Source organism: Tachyglossus aculeatus, chromosome 5, assembly GCF_015852505.1.
Source record: "Tachyglossus aculeatus isolate mTacAcu1 chromosome 5, mTacAcu1.pri, whole genome shotgun sequence".
In the NCBI taxonomy this organism is placed as follows: Eukaryota; Metazoa; Chordata; class Mammalia; order Monotremata; family Tachyglossidae; genus Tachyglossus; species Tachyglossus aculeatus.
The window spans coordinates 87,551,419-87,563,473 of record NC_052070.1 but is presented as its reverse complement, the minus strand read 5'-3'; the positions used below and the strand labels follow the sequence as shown (position 1 = coordinate 87,563,473).

General features: G+C 47.9%; 1 protein-coding gene across 1 annotated transcript in view; it reads left to right on the top strand.

Annotated features, from left to right (window-relative positions):
- Positions 1 to 12,055, top strand: part of BIN3 (bridging integrator 3) — a 52,990-nt gene that overhangs the window by 994 nt on the left and 39,941 nt on the right. The window lies entirely within an intron of this gene.

Below are 12,055 nucleotides of genomic sequence, written 5' to 3'. Positions count from 1 at the left end.
TTACCTGTACCTATCTATTCTATTTATTATATTTTGTCAGTATGTTTGGTTTTGTTCTCTGTCTCCCCCTTTTAGACTGTGAGCCCGCTGTTGGGTAGGGACTGTCTCTCTATGTGGCCAACTTGGACTTCCCAAGCGCTTAGTACATAGTAATACATTTATTACTCTATTTATTCTGCCTGTACCTATCTATTCTATCTATTTTATTTTGTTAATATGTTTAGTTTTGTTGTCTGCCTCCCCCTTCTAGACTGTGAGCCCGCTGTTGGGTAGGGACCGTCTCCATATGTTGCCAACTTGGACTTCCCAAGCGCTTAGTACAGTGCTCTGCACACAGTCAGCGCTCAATAAATATGATTGATTGACTGATTGACACCTGTCTACTTGTTTTACTTTGTTGTCTGCCTCCCCCTTCTAGACTGTGAGCCTGTTGTTGGGTAGGGACTGTCTCTGTTGCCGAATTGTACTTCCCAAGCGCTTAGTACAGTGCTCCGCACACAGTAAGCGCTCAATAAATACGATTGAATGAATGAATGAATGAGTAGTAAGCGCTCAGTAAATACGATCGATTGATTGATTGACCCGCTAGGCACTTACTATGTGCAAGGCCCTGTTCTGGGCGGCTTCCCAACCAATCCCCATTTTGCAGATGAGTTCTTCTAGACTGTGAGCCCGCTGTTGGGTAGGGACCGTCTCTCTATGTTGCCAGCTTGGACTTCCCAAGCGCTTAGTACAGTGCTCTGCACACAGTAAGCGCTCCATAAATACGATTGATTGATTGATTGACTGAGGCCCAGAGAAGGAACTTGCCCAAAGTCACCCAGCAGGCAATTGGCCGGGCTCAGGAATAACTAAGGAGTGATGGCCTTCAAGGCCCTACTGAGAGCTCACCTCCTCCAGGAGGCCTTCCCACACTGAGCCCCCTCAATCAATCAATCGTATTGATTGAGCGCTTACTGTGTGCAGAGCACTGGACTAAGCGCTTGGGAAGTCCAAGTTGGCAACAGATAGAGACGGTCCCTACCCAACAGTGGGCTCACTGTCTAGAAGGGGGAGACAGGCAACAAAATCAATCAATCAATCGATCAATCAGTCGTGTTTATTGAGCACTTACTATGTGCAGAACACTGTACTAAGCGCTTGGGAAGTCCAAGTTGGCAACATATAGAGACAGTCCCTACCCAACAGTGGGCTCACAGTCTAGAAGGGGGAGACAGACAACAAAACCAATCAATCAATCAATCAATCGTGTTTATTGAGCGCTTACTGTGTTCAGAGCACTGTACTAGGCGCTTGGGAAGTCCAAGTTGGCAACATAGAGAGACGGTCCCTACCCAGCAGTGGGCTCACAGTCTAGAAGGGGGAGGCAGACAACAAAACCAAACATATTAACAAAATAAAATAAATAGAATAGATATGTACAAGTAAAATGAATAGAGTAATAAATATGTACAAATATATATATATATATATATCCCTCCCCACAGCACCTGTATAGATCAATCAATCAATCGTATTTATTGAGCACTTACTGTGTGCAGAGCACTGTACTAAGCGCTTGGGAAGTACAAGTTGGCAACATCTAGAGATGGTCCCTACCCAACAGCAGGTTCACAGTCTAGAAGGGGGAGACAGAGAACAAAACCAAACATATTAACAAAATAAAATAAATAGAATAGATATGTACAAGTAAAATAAATAGAGTAATAAATATGTACAAATATATATGCATATATATATATATATATCCTACCCCTCCCCTCCCCACAGCACCTGTACAGATCAATCAATTGTATTTAGTGAGCGCTTGCTGTGTGCAGAGCACTGTACTAAGCACTTGGGAAGTACAAGTTGGCAACATGTAGAGACAGGTCCTACCCAACAGTGGGCTCACAGTCTAGAAGGGGGAGACAGAGAACAAAACCAAACATATTAACAAAATAAAATGAATAGAATAGATATGTACAAGTAAAATAAATAAATAGAGTAATAAATATGTACAAACATATATACATATATATGTATATATATATATATCTGTGTGTGTATATATATACATGTATATACATATATATACATACATATACATATATATACATATATATACATATTCTTACATACATATATCCTTCTCCCCTCCCCACAGCACCTGTATAGATCAATCAATCGCTTGGGAAGTACAAGTTGGCAGCATACAGAGACGGTCCCTACCCAACAGCGGGCTCACAGTCTAGAAGGGGGAGACAGACAACAAAACAACACATATTAACAAAACAAAATAAATAGAATAGTAAATATGTACAAGTAAAATAGAGTAATAAATCTGTACAAATAAATCTTCCAGTGTCAATCCCCATTTCCAGATGGGGTCACAGGCCCAGGGAAGAGAATAATAATAATGATGGTATTTGTTAAGCGCTTACTATGTGCAGAGCACTGTACTACTCTCCCTGTCATACTTTTTATTTATGTTACTTGTGCATATTTATTCTATTGATGTTATTCTGTTAATATGTTTTGTTTTGTTGTCTGTCTCCCCCTTCTAGACTGTGAGCCCACTGTTGGGTAGGGACCATCTCTAGATGTTGCCAACCTGGACTTCCCAAGTGCTTAGTACAGTGCTCTGCACACAGTAAGCGCTCAATAAATACGATTGAATGAATGAATGAGAGTAGATGTGTCTCCCCCCAGCCTTACCTCCTTACCTCCTTCCCCTCCCCACAGCACCTGTATATATGTTTGTCCATATTTATTACTCTATTTGTACATATTCTATTTATTTTATTTGGTTACTGTCTTTTGTTTTGTTGTCTGTCTCCCCCTTCTAGACTGTGAGCCCACTGTTGGGTAGGGACCATCTCTATATGTTGCCAACTTGGACTTCCCAAGCGCTTAGTACAGTGCTCTGCACACAGTAAGCGCTCAATAAATACGATTGAACAAATATTAACTTCTCTGGGCCTCAGTTCCCTCGTCTGTAAAATGGGGATTAAGACTGTGAGCCCCCAGTGGGAGACCCTGATCATCTTGTAAGCTCCCCAGTGCTTAGAACAGTGCTTTGCACATAGTAAGTGCTTAATAAATGCCATTATTATTATTATTAATATCACTATTATTAAAAGGGGGCAGGGGGCCCGGGGGACCCCTTCCAGTCAGTCAGTCATTTCATTCATTCATTCATTCAATCATATGGCCATTGGCCTGGTGGCCCTCCCACTCATTCATTCACTCAGTCGTATTTATTGAGCGCTTACTGTGTGCAGAGCACTGGACTAAGCGCTTGGGAAGTACAAGTTGGCAACATCTAGAGACGGTCCCTACCCAACAGCGGGCTCACAGTCTAGAAGGGGGAGACCAGAGAATGAAACAAAACATATTAACAAAATAAAATAAATAGAATATGTACAAGTAAAATAAATACATAGAGTAATAAATACGTACATATATACAGGTGCTGTGGGGAAGGGAAGGAGGTAAGGCGGGGGGCTCAGTGTGGGAAGGCCTCCTGGAGGAGGTGAGCTCTCAGTAGGGCCTTGAAGGGAGGAAGAGAGCGAGCTTGGCGGGTGTGCGGAGCGAGGGCATTCCGGGCCAGGGGAATAATAACTGTTGGCATTTGCCACCTCCGCGGATGAGTCGCAAAGCCTTAAAAATTGTTTGGTTGCCAAATGCGGGGGGCCCCAGGCAACAGATATCATCAATCGTATTTATTGAGCGCTGACTGTGTGCAGAGCACTGTACTAAGCGCTTGGGAAGTACAAGTTGGCAACATATAGAGACAGTCCCTACCCAGCAGTGGGCTCACAGTCTAGAAGCGGGAGACAAAACCAAACATACTAACAAAATAAAATAAATAGAATAGATATGTAAATAAATAGAACAGATATGTAGATATGAGCCTTGGCCAGTCAAGCGGTGGTTTGGAGTGGGTGCAGACTGTGGCCAGAGCACTTCACTGAGCATGTGGGAGAAAGTACAGCTGTTGATAGCCCCCGTTCCCTGCTCACAAGTCTAGAGGGTTCTTCCCGTACCCCACTTTTTAATCAGATCCTCAGAAAGCGCTTAGTACAGTGCTCTGCACACAGTAAGCGCTCAATCAATACGATTGATTGACTGATTGAAAAAGCAGAGTTACAGGAGCCACAGTGAGCATGCCGCGGTTCAGATCTGAGGAGAATGCACAGCGGACCTCACTTGGGAGGAGAGCGGGGCCGGGGGGAACAAGAATTCACTCATTCATTCGGTCATCATCAATCGTATTTATTGAGCGCTTACTGTGTGCAGAGCACTGTACTAAGCGCTTAGTCCAGGTTGGCAACATCCAGAGACGGTCCCCACCCAACAGCGGGCTCACAGTCTAGAAGGGGGAGCCGGGCAACGTGGCAAAACCTATTAACAAAGTAAAATAAATAGAATAAATATGTACAAATAAAATAAAGAGAGTAATAAATACGTACAAACGCAGAATCAGGCTCCTGGCCCAGGTGAGCAGCCAGGACAGCTGGGTGAGACGAGCAGCTGTGTTAGACGCCCCTAAAACTCCGTCCCTGCTCCTACCGGGTCGGTGGGGTGCCGAGCCGAAGATGAGCCCACTGTTGGGTAGGGACTGTCTCTATATGTTGCCAATTTGTACGTCCCAAGCGCTTAGTCCAGTGCTCTGCACACAGTAAGCGCTCAATAAATACGACATGATGATGATGACCCCAGCCGAAGACAGCAAATTCATCGCATTGGATTCATTTTGGTCTCCGGAGAATTTTCTTGACCTCTTCCTGCCTTTTTAGGAGTCTGCCTGAGGCCCGTCAGGCAGACTCCCCTTGGAGCACAACACTGAACGCCCCAAAGAGAGCCCTTTTGAAGCTACTATGTCTTGTTTTGTTGTCAGTCTCCCCCTTCTAGACTGTGAGCCCGCCGTTGGGTAGGGACCGTCTCTAGATGTTGCCAACTTGTACTTCCCAAGCGCTTAGTACAGTGCTCTGCACACAGTAAGCGCTCAATAAATATGAATGAAAACTCCGATGGCAAGACCATCGGGGCTGAAATCTGCCCAGAAGGAGCCAATGTGGCAGTCATTTTCAAGAACTGATTGGATGGGTGTAGTCTGTCCGCTGTGTGACCTCGGGCCAGTCACTTCACTTCTCTGGGCCTCAGTGACCTCATCTGGAAAATGGGATGAAGACTGTGAGCCCCACGTGGGACAACCTGATCACCTTGTATCCCCCCCAGCACTTAGAACAGTGCTTTGCACATAGTAAGCGCTTAATAAATGCCATTATTATTATTGTCACAACTTCTCTGTGCCTCAGTTACCTCATCTGGAAAATGGGGATGAAGACTGTGAGCCCCACGTGGGACAACCTGATCACCTTGTATCCCCCCCAGAGCTTAGAACAGTGCTTTGCACACAGTAAGCGCTTAATAAATGCCATTATTATTATTAAGTCACAACTTCTCTGTGCCTCAGTTACCTCATCTGGAAAATGGGGATGAAGACTGTGAGCCCCACGTGGGACAACCTGATCACCTTGTATCCCCCCAGCGCTTAGAACAGTGCTTTGCACATAGTAAGCGCTTAACAAATGCCATTGCAGCGTGGCTCAGTGGAAAGAGCCCGGGCTTTGGAGTCAGAGGTCATGAGTTCGAATCCCGGCTCCACCACAAGTCTGCTGTGTGACCTTGGGCAAGTCACTTAACTTCTCCGAGCCTCAGTTCCCTCATCTGTAAAAATGGGGATTAAGACTGTGAGCCCCACGTGGGACAACTTGATCACATTATATCCCCCACCCCACCCCCGGCGCTTAGAACAGTGCTTTGCACATAGTAAGCGCTTAACAAATGCCATCATTATTATTATTATTATTATTATTATTATTATTAAGTCACAACTTCTCTGTGCCTCAGTTACCTCATCTGGAAAATGGGGATGAAGACTGTGAGCCCCACGTGGGACAACCTGATCACCTTGTATCCCCCCCCAGCGCTTAGAACGGTGCTTTGCGCTTAATAAATGCCATTATTAGTAGTAGTAGTATTATTTGTATCCACCCCAGTGCTTAGTATAGTGCCCGGCACATAGTAAACGCTTAACAAACACCATTAAAAACAAAGCAAAAAACCACTGCTTGTGTCCGTCTGGGCTTTCTGGGCCTAGACTGACATGCCGCTATTAGATAACGCAAACTCACCTGGGTTTTTTTCTTGGTTTTTTTTTGCTTTTTAAATGGTATTTGCTAAGCGCTTATACTGTTCTGGACCCTGGCATAGATACAAGGTAATCAGGTTGGACACAGTCCCTGCCCCACACGGGGCTCACAGTCTTAATCCCCATTTTACAGGTGAGGCAGTAACCGAGGCCCAGAGAAGTGAAGTGACTTGCCCAAGGTCATGCAATAGACAAATGGCAGAGCCAGGATTAGAACCCAGGTCCTTCTGACTCCCAAGCCTGAGCTCTATCCACTAGCCGTGCTGATAATAATAATAATAATAATGATGGTATTTGTTAAGCGCTTACTATGTGCAAAGCACTGTTCTAAGCGCCGGGGGGATACAAGGTGATCAGGTTGTCCCACATGGGGCTCACAGTCTTCATCCCCATTTTACAGATGAGGGAACTGAGGCACAGAGAAGTTAAGTGAAAATAATAATAATGTCATTTATTAAGCGCTTACTATGTGCAAAGCACTGTTCTAAGCACTGGGAAGGATACAAGGTGATCAGGTTGTCCCACATGGGGCTCACAGTCTTCATCCCCATTTTACAGATGAGGTAACTGAGGCACAGAGAAGTTAAGTGACTTAATAATAATAATACTAATGACATTTGTTAAGCGCTTACTATGTGCAAAGCACTGTTCTAAGCACTGGGGTGATACAAGGTGATCAGGTTGTCCCACCTGGGGCTCCCAGTCTTAATCCCCATTTTACAGATGAGGTAACTGAGGCACAGACAAGTTGTGACAATAATAATAATAATGACATTTATTAAGCGCTTACTATGTGCAAAGCACCATTCTAAGTGCCGGGAGGATACAGGGTGATCAGGTTGTCCCACGTGGGGCTCACAGTCTTCATCCCCATTTTACAGATGAGGGAACTGAGGCACAGAGAAGTTAAGTGACTTAATAATAATAATAATGACATTTATTAAGCGCTTACTATGTGCAAAACACTGTTCTAGGCGCTGGGGGGATACAAGGTGATCAGGTTGTCCCACCTGGGGCTCACAGTCTTAATCCCCATTTTCCAGATGAGGGAACTGAGGCACAGAGAAGTTGTGACAATAATAATAATGTCATTTATTAAGCGCTTACTATGTGCAAAGCACTGTTCTAAGCGCTGGGGAGGATACAAGGTGATGAGGTTGTCCCACGTGGGGCTCACAGTCTTCATCCCCATTTTACAGATGAGGTCACTGAGGCCCAGAGAAGTGTGTCAGTCCCACAGCCGACAAGCGGGGGAGCCGGGATTTGAACCCATGACCTCTGGCTCCAAAGCCCGTTCTGAGCCACGCTGCTTCTCCCCTTCGCTGCGGATGTCGGGAAGCCCCAAGCAATGACCTAACCGCGCATCCTGCGAGAGAACCCTCTGTCCTACCCATCCCTCTTCTTGGGTGGCCAACTGAGGGCCTCCTCCTGAAACCTCTATCATCCCGATCGGAGGCTAATGGTAGCACAATGGCTTCCTTTCCACCCTCTCCTTCAAGGTCTGCCATTCTCTCTCCCCCGGCCGGGTTCATCACAGACAACCCTGCGGGCCGAGCTAAAGATGAAGAAAGTATCTGGTTATCTGGTGCAGCTCAGAGCGGCGTTTGGAGGACCAAAGATTGTCTCCATCTTCCCTGACAGGAGAAAGAATGAATCCGTACTCGTGAGCGAGGCTCCGTCTAGGGCCTTTTTTCCTGAATGTAGCAGGATATTTTAAAAAGCCGCTGCACCAGTGCTCTCCCGTAGATTTCCGCCAAAGTGCCGGTGAGGGGAACCCGGAGTCCCCGGCCGATGTAGATAGAGCAAGTCCTTTTTGCTGGATTGGCGGCCTCAGTCCCTTTCCTAGAAACTCTGTTTCCAAGCTGCCTTGAAAGGAAAAGAGATGAAGTCGGGTAGCGGTTGTGTGGAGCGAGCTGACGCCAGTGGCCGTTGGGGCAGGCCCTCCTGGCTGACCAGCCGTGGGCCTCGAACCCTCCGTCCGCACGGGCTCCCGACTGGGACTCGGGGTCACCGACAAAAGGAGCGGCTCTGTCTCTCAAGTCCGAGATTCCTGGGTTGGATCCCGCGTCATCTCTTGCGCGGGCCTTGACCCCGTCCCCCCGCCGAGGGGGACGGCTCTGGCAGCCGTCCGGCCGCACAATCGCGCTCAGTTCCTGGCCCCGGGGCGCGGGCCCTCGGATTCACGCTTTCCCGCGCTCGGGATGAATCCGCTCATTGACCGAGGCCCGGAATTCCGGCGGGGGGAGGCCGGAGTGACGTGAGGCCGGGTTCAACGAGCTCGCGGATCGTGCCGGCCGCGGGCGAGCGAGCCTGCCGGACATCATCATCATAATAATAATGGCATTTATTAAGCGCTTACTATGTCCAAAGCACTGTTCTAAGCGCTGGACGGTGATCAGGTTGTCCCACGGCGGGCTCACGGTCTTCATCCCCCATTTTTACAGATGAGGGAACTGAGGGCCAGAGAAGCGAAGTGACTTGCCCCGAGTCACACAGCCGACAAGTGGGGGAGCCGGGATTTGAACCCGTGACCTCCGACTCCAAAGCCCGGGCTCTTGTCCACCGAACCACGCTGCATTCCGCACGGGGGCCGTTGTCCGGGCTTTCAGAAGGCCGCCGGGAGAAATGGCTAACGTGGGCGCCCTTCGCGCCCCGTGGGTTCTCCCGGTAGCCAGAGCGGCTTTCGTGCCCCGCTTTCTCCGTGCAGGCGGCACAACCAGCCCCGGTTTGTTCGGTTTTCGCGTGCGGCCCCAGTGTGCCCAGCCGCAACCGGGAGGGTGGCACGCGGCGTTTCGATCCCGGGGCCGCCACTGACTCACCGCCTCGCCCCGGGGCACCGCTCTTCTCCGTCTTCTGCGCTGTGATGAGGGATGGGAAGCGGATGGCTGCCTTCCCCAAGGTGTGGGCAGAATTAAGTGGAATTAAGAATTAAGTCACCTTAATCTGCGGGGTTTGCCGCCTCCCGGGGGGATGTCCTTCTGGGCGGGCACCTGCCGCGGAGATCGCCAGGCAAAGGAGGTGACGGTTGGGAGGATGACAGGAGCGCTCAGCTGGGGAGGCGCTGGGCCCGAGTTCTCGTCCTCCAAGTCTTCTGAATATATGGATTTGGGCAAGCCGTTGTGCCACTTTGAGCCCCAGTTTCGCCAGCTTGAAAACGGTTGACGGGGTGGGGGGGACTCCTGCCCACCCCTGCCTTCCCCCAGTGCCGTGAAGACAATGAGCTTATAGTCTAGAGGGAGAGACAGACATTAATATAAATAAATGATGGATGCGCCCGTAATAACAATAATACCACAAATGTATTTATTAAGGGCTTACTGTGTGCCAGGCACTGTACTACTAAGCGCTGGGGTGGATACAAGCAAATCGAGTTGTATTTATTGAGCACTGACTGTGTGCAAAGCACCGTACTGAGCGCTTGGGAGAGTTCAGTGCTTTGCACGTAGTAAGTGCTTAACTAATACCATCGTCATTATTATTGCAATATGAGAATAAACAGACTGCACACAGTAAGCGCTCAATGAATACGATTGAATGAATGAGTGAATTCCCTTCGAGACCGTGAGCCCACTGTTGGGTAGGGACCGTCTCTCTATGTTGCCAACTTGGACTTCCCAAGCGCTTAGTACAGTGCTCTGCACACAGTAAGCGCTCAGTAAATACGATTGAATGAATGAATGAACCTGCCCACTACAGGGATGCCTGAAGCCCAGTCGGAGGGTCTCAGATACCACACTGGGGATGAGCCTCTGGACAGTAAGCTCTGTGTGGAGTCTCGTGTTGTACTCTCCTAGGCGCTTAGTACGTAGTATTACAGTAAGAGCTTAATAAATACCATTGATTGACTGATGACATTACTGGTGCTGATTGACTGATGATGTTAGTGGCGGTGATTAGGTACTTTGGGAGTAGCATTAACTTTGCAACATGAAACTTTTAGACTGTGAGCCCACTGTTGGGTAGGGACTGTCTCTATATGTTGCCAATTTGTACTTCCCAAGCGCTTAGTACAGTGCTCTGCACATAGTAAAGCACTCAATAAATACGATTGATGATGATGATGAAACGGAGCTTCTAGGGAGGGAGTTCCGATCTCCAAGGGCATTGACTGTTTAAGACCCTCTGGCTCTGGATTTTAATGACCTTAATGATTTTAATGACCTCTGGAAGAGAGGAGTGAATGCTAAATGTGAGACCCTCCCACCCCAGAGACCCCCTTCTTTCCCAGAAGAGCCTGTCTTTTAGACTGTGAGCCCACTGTTGGGTAGGGACTGTCTGTATATGTTGCCAATTTGTACTTCCCAAGTGCTTAGTACAGTGCTCTGCACATAGTAAGCGCTCAATAAATACGATTGATGATGTGGACGTTAAAGATTTCAGGACTCTAAATCCCGAAGCTTGCCTCTAGACTGTGAGCTCCTTGTGGGCAGGGAATGTGTCTACCAACTCTGTTGTATTCATTCATTCATTCGTATTTATTGAGCGCTTACTGTGTGCAGAGCACTGTACTAAGCGCTTGGAAAGAACAATTCGGCAACAGATAGACAATCCCTACCCAGCAATGAGCTCACAGTCTAGGAGGGGGAGACAGACAACAAAACAAAACAAGGAGACAGGCATCAACAGCAGATAGAAGATGAGGTTTTTAAAGGAGGGATCTGAAGGTGGGGAGAGCGGTGGACTTTGGGATAGTTATATTCTTTATTATAATAATAATGATGGTATTTGCTACTCTCCCGAGTACTCAGTACAGTGCTCTGCACACAGTAAGCGCTCGATAAATAGCACTGATTGATTGCCTGCTAAAGAGAAGGGTCTGGGAGAATGTCTTGCCTGGTCCCTGCTTTTCATGGTGTAGATTCCTGGGGGCCCAGACCACTCCCCACCGATTCCTCCTTTCCCCTTCAACAGCCCGTGAGTACTTGCCGGCGAACGGGAAGTGTAGAAAAGGTGGAAAGATCATCCCTCGAGCGGTTCCTAATTCCCCAGAGCGGAGATTAACGCGATTTGAGCCTTGTACCCGCAGCGAGGGCCTGGAAGCGCCGGTCCGTGGGCTATTTATGGGAGACTGCTAATTACTCAGTTGATCGAATCAGGCGGGGAGCTCCTTCGTTCTGCAAATCGTGGGGGGATTTTATAGTCCTCAATCTCGCTTTCAGGATGAAGATCCCAAGGCCGTTTCAGTCTTACTGACCTCCCTGTTTCACTTGTTTGTCACCCAAGAGACAAGTAGCCGTGCGGGGACTGCGGGTGGGGGCGGGGAGGAGGAATAGCGCTATTCATTCATTCAGTCGTATTTATTGAGCGCTTACTGTGGGCAATCAATCAATCAATCGATCGTATTTATTGAGCGCTTACTATGTGCAGAGCACTGTACTAAGCGCTTGGGAAGTACAAATTGGCAACACATAGAGACAGTCCCTACCCAACAGTGGGCTCACAGTCTAAAAGGGGGAGACAGAGAACAAAACCAAACATACCAACAAAATAAAATAAATAGGATAGATATGTACAAGTAAAATAAATAAATAAATAAATAGAGTAATAAATATGTACAACCATATATACATATATACAGGTGCTGTGGGGAAGGGAAGGAGGTAAGATGGGGGATGGAGACGGGGACGAGGGGGAGAGGAAGGAAGGGGCTCAGTCTGGGAAGGCCTCCTGGAGGAGGTGAGCTCTCAGCAGGGCCTTGAGCTCTCAGCAGGGCCTTGATGGAGCCAGATGGAGATGTTCTGAAAGCAGGAGGAGATGTACAGTGGGCAGAGCACTGTACTAAGCGCTTGAGAAGTACAAGTAGTTATCTTGAATTTCAGACATAGCCACCTGACGGTGCTTTCGTCTGCCTCAGCC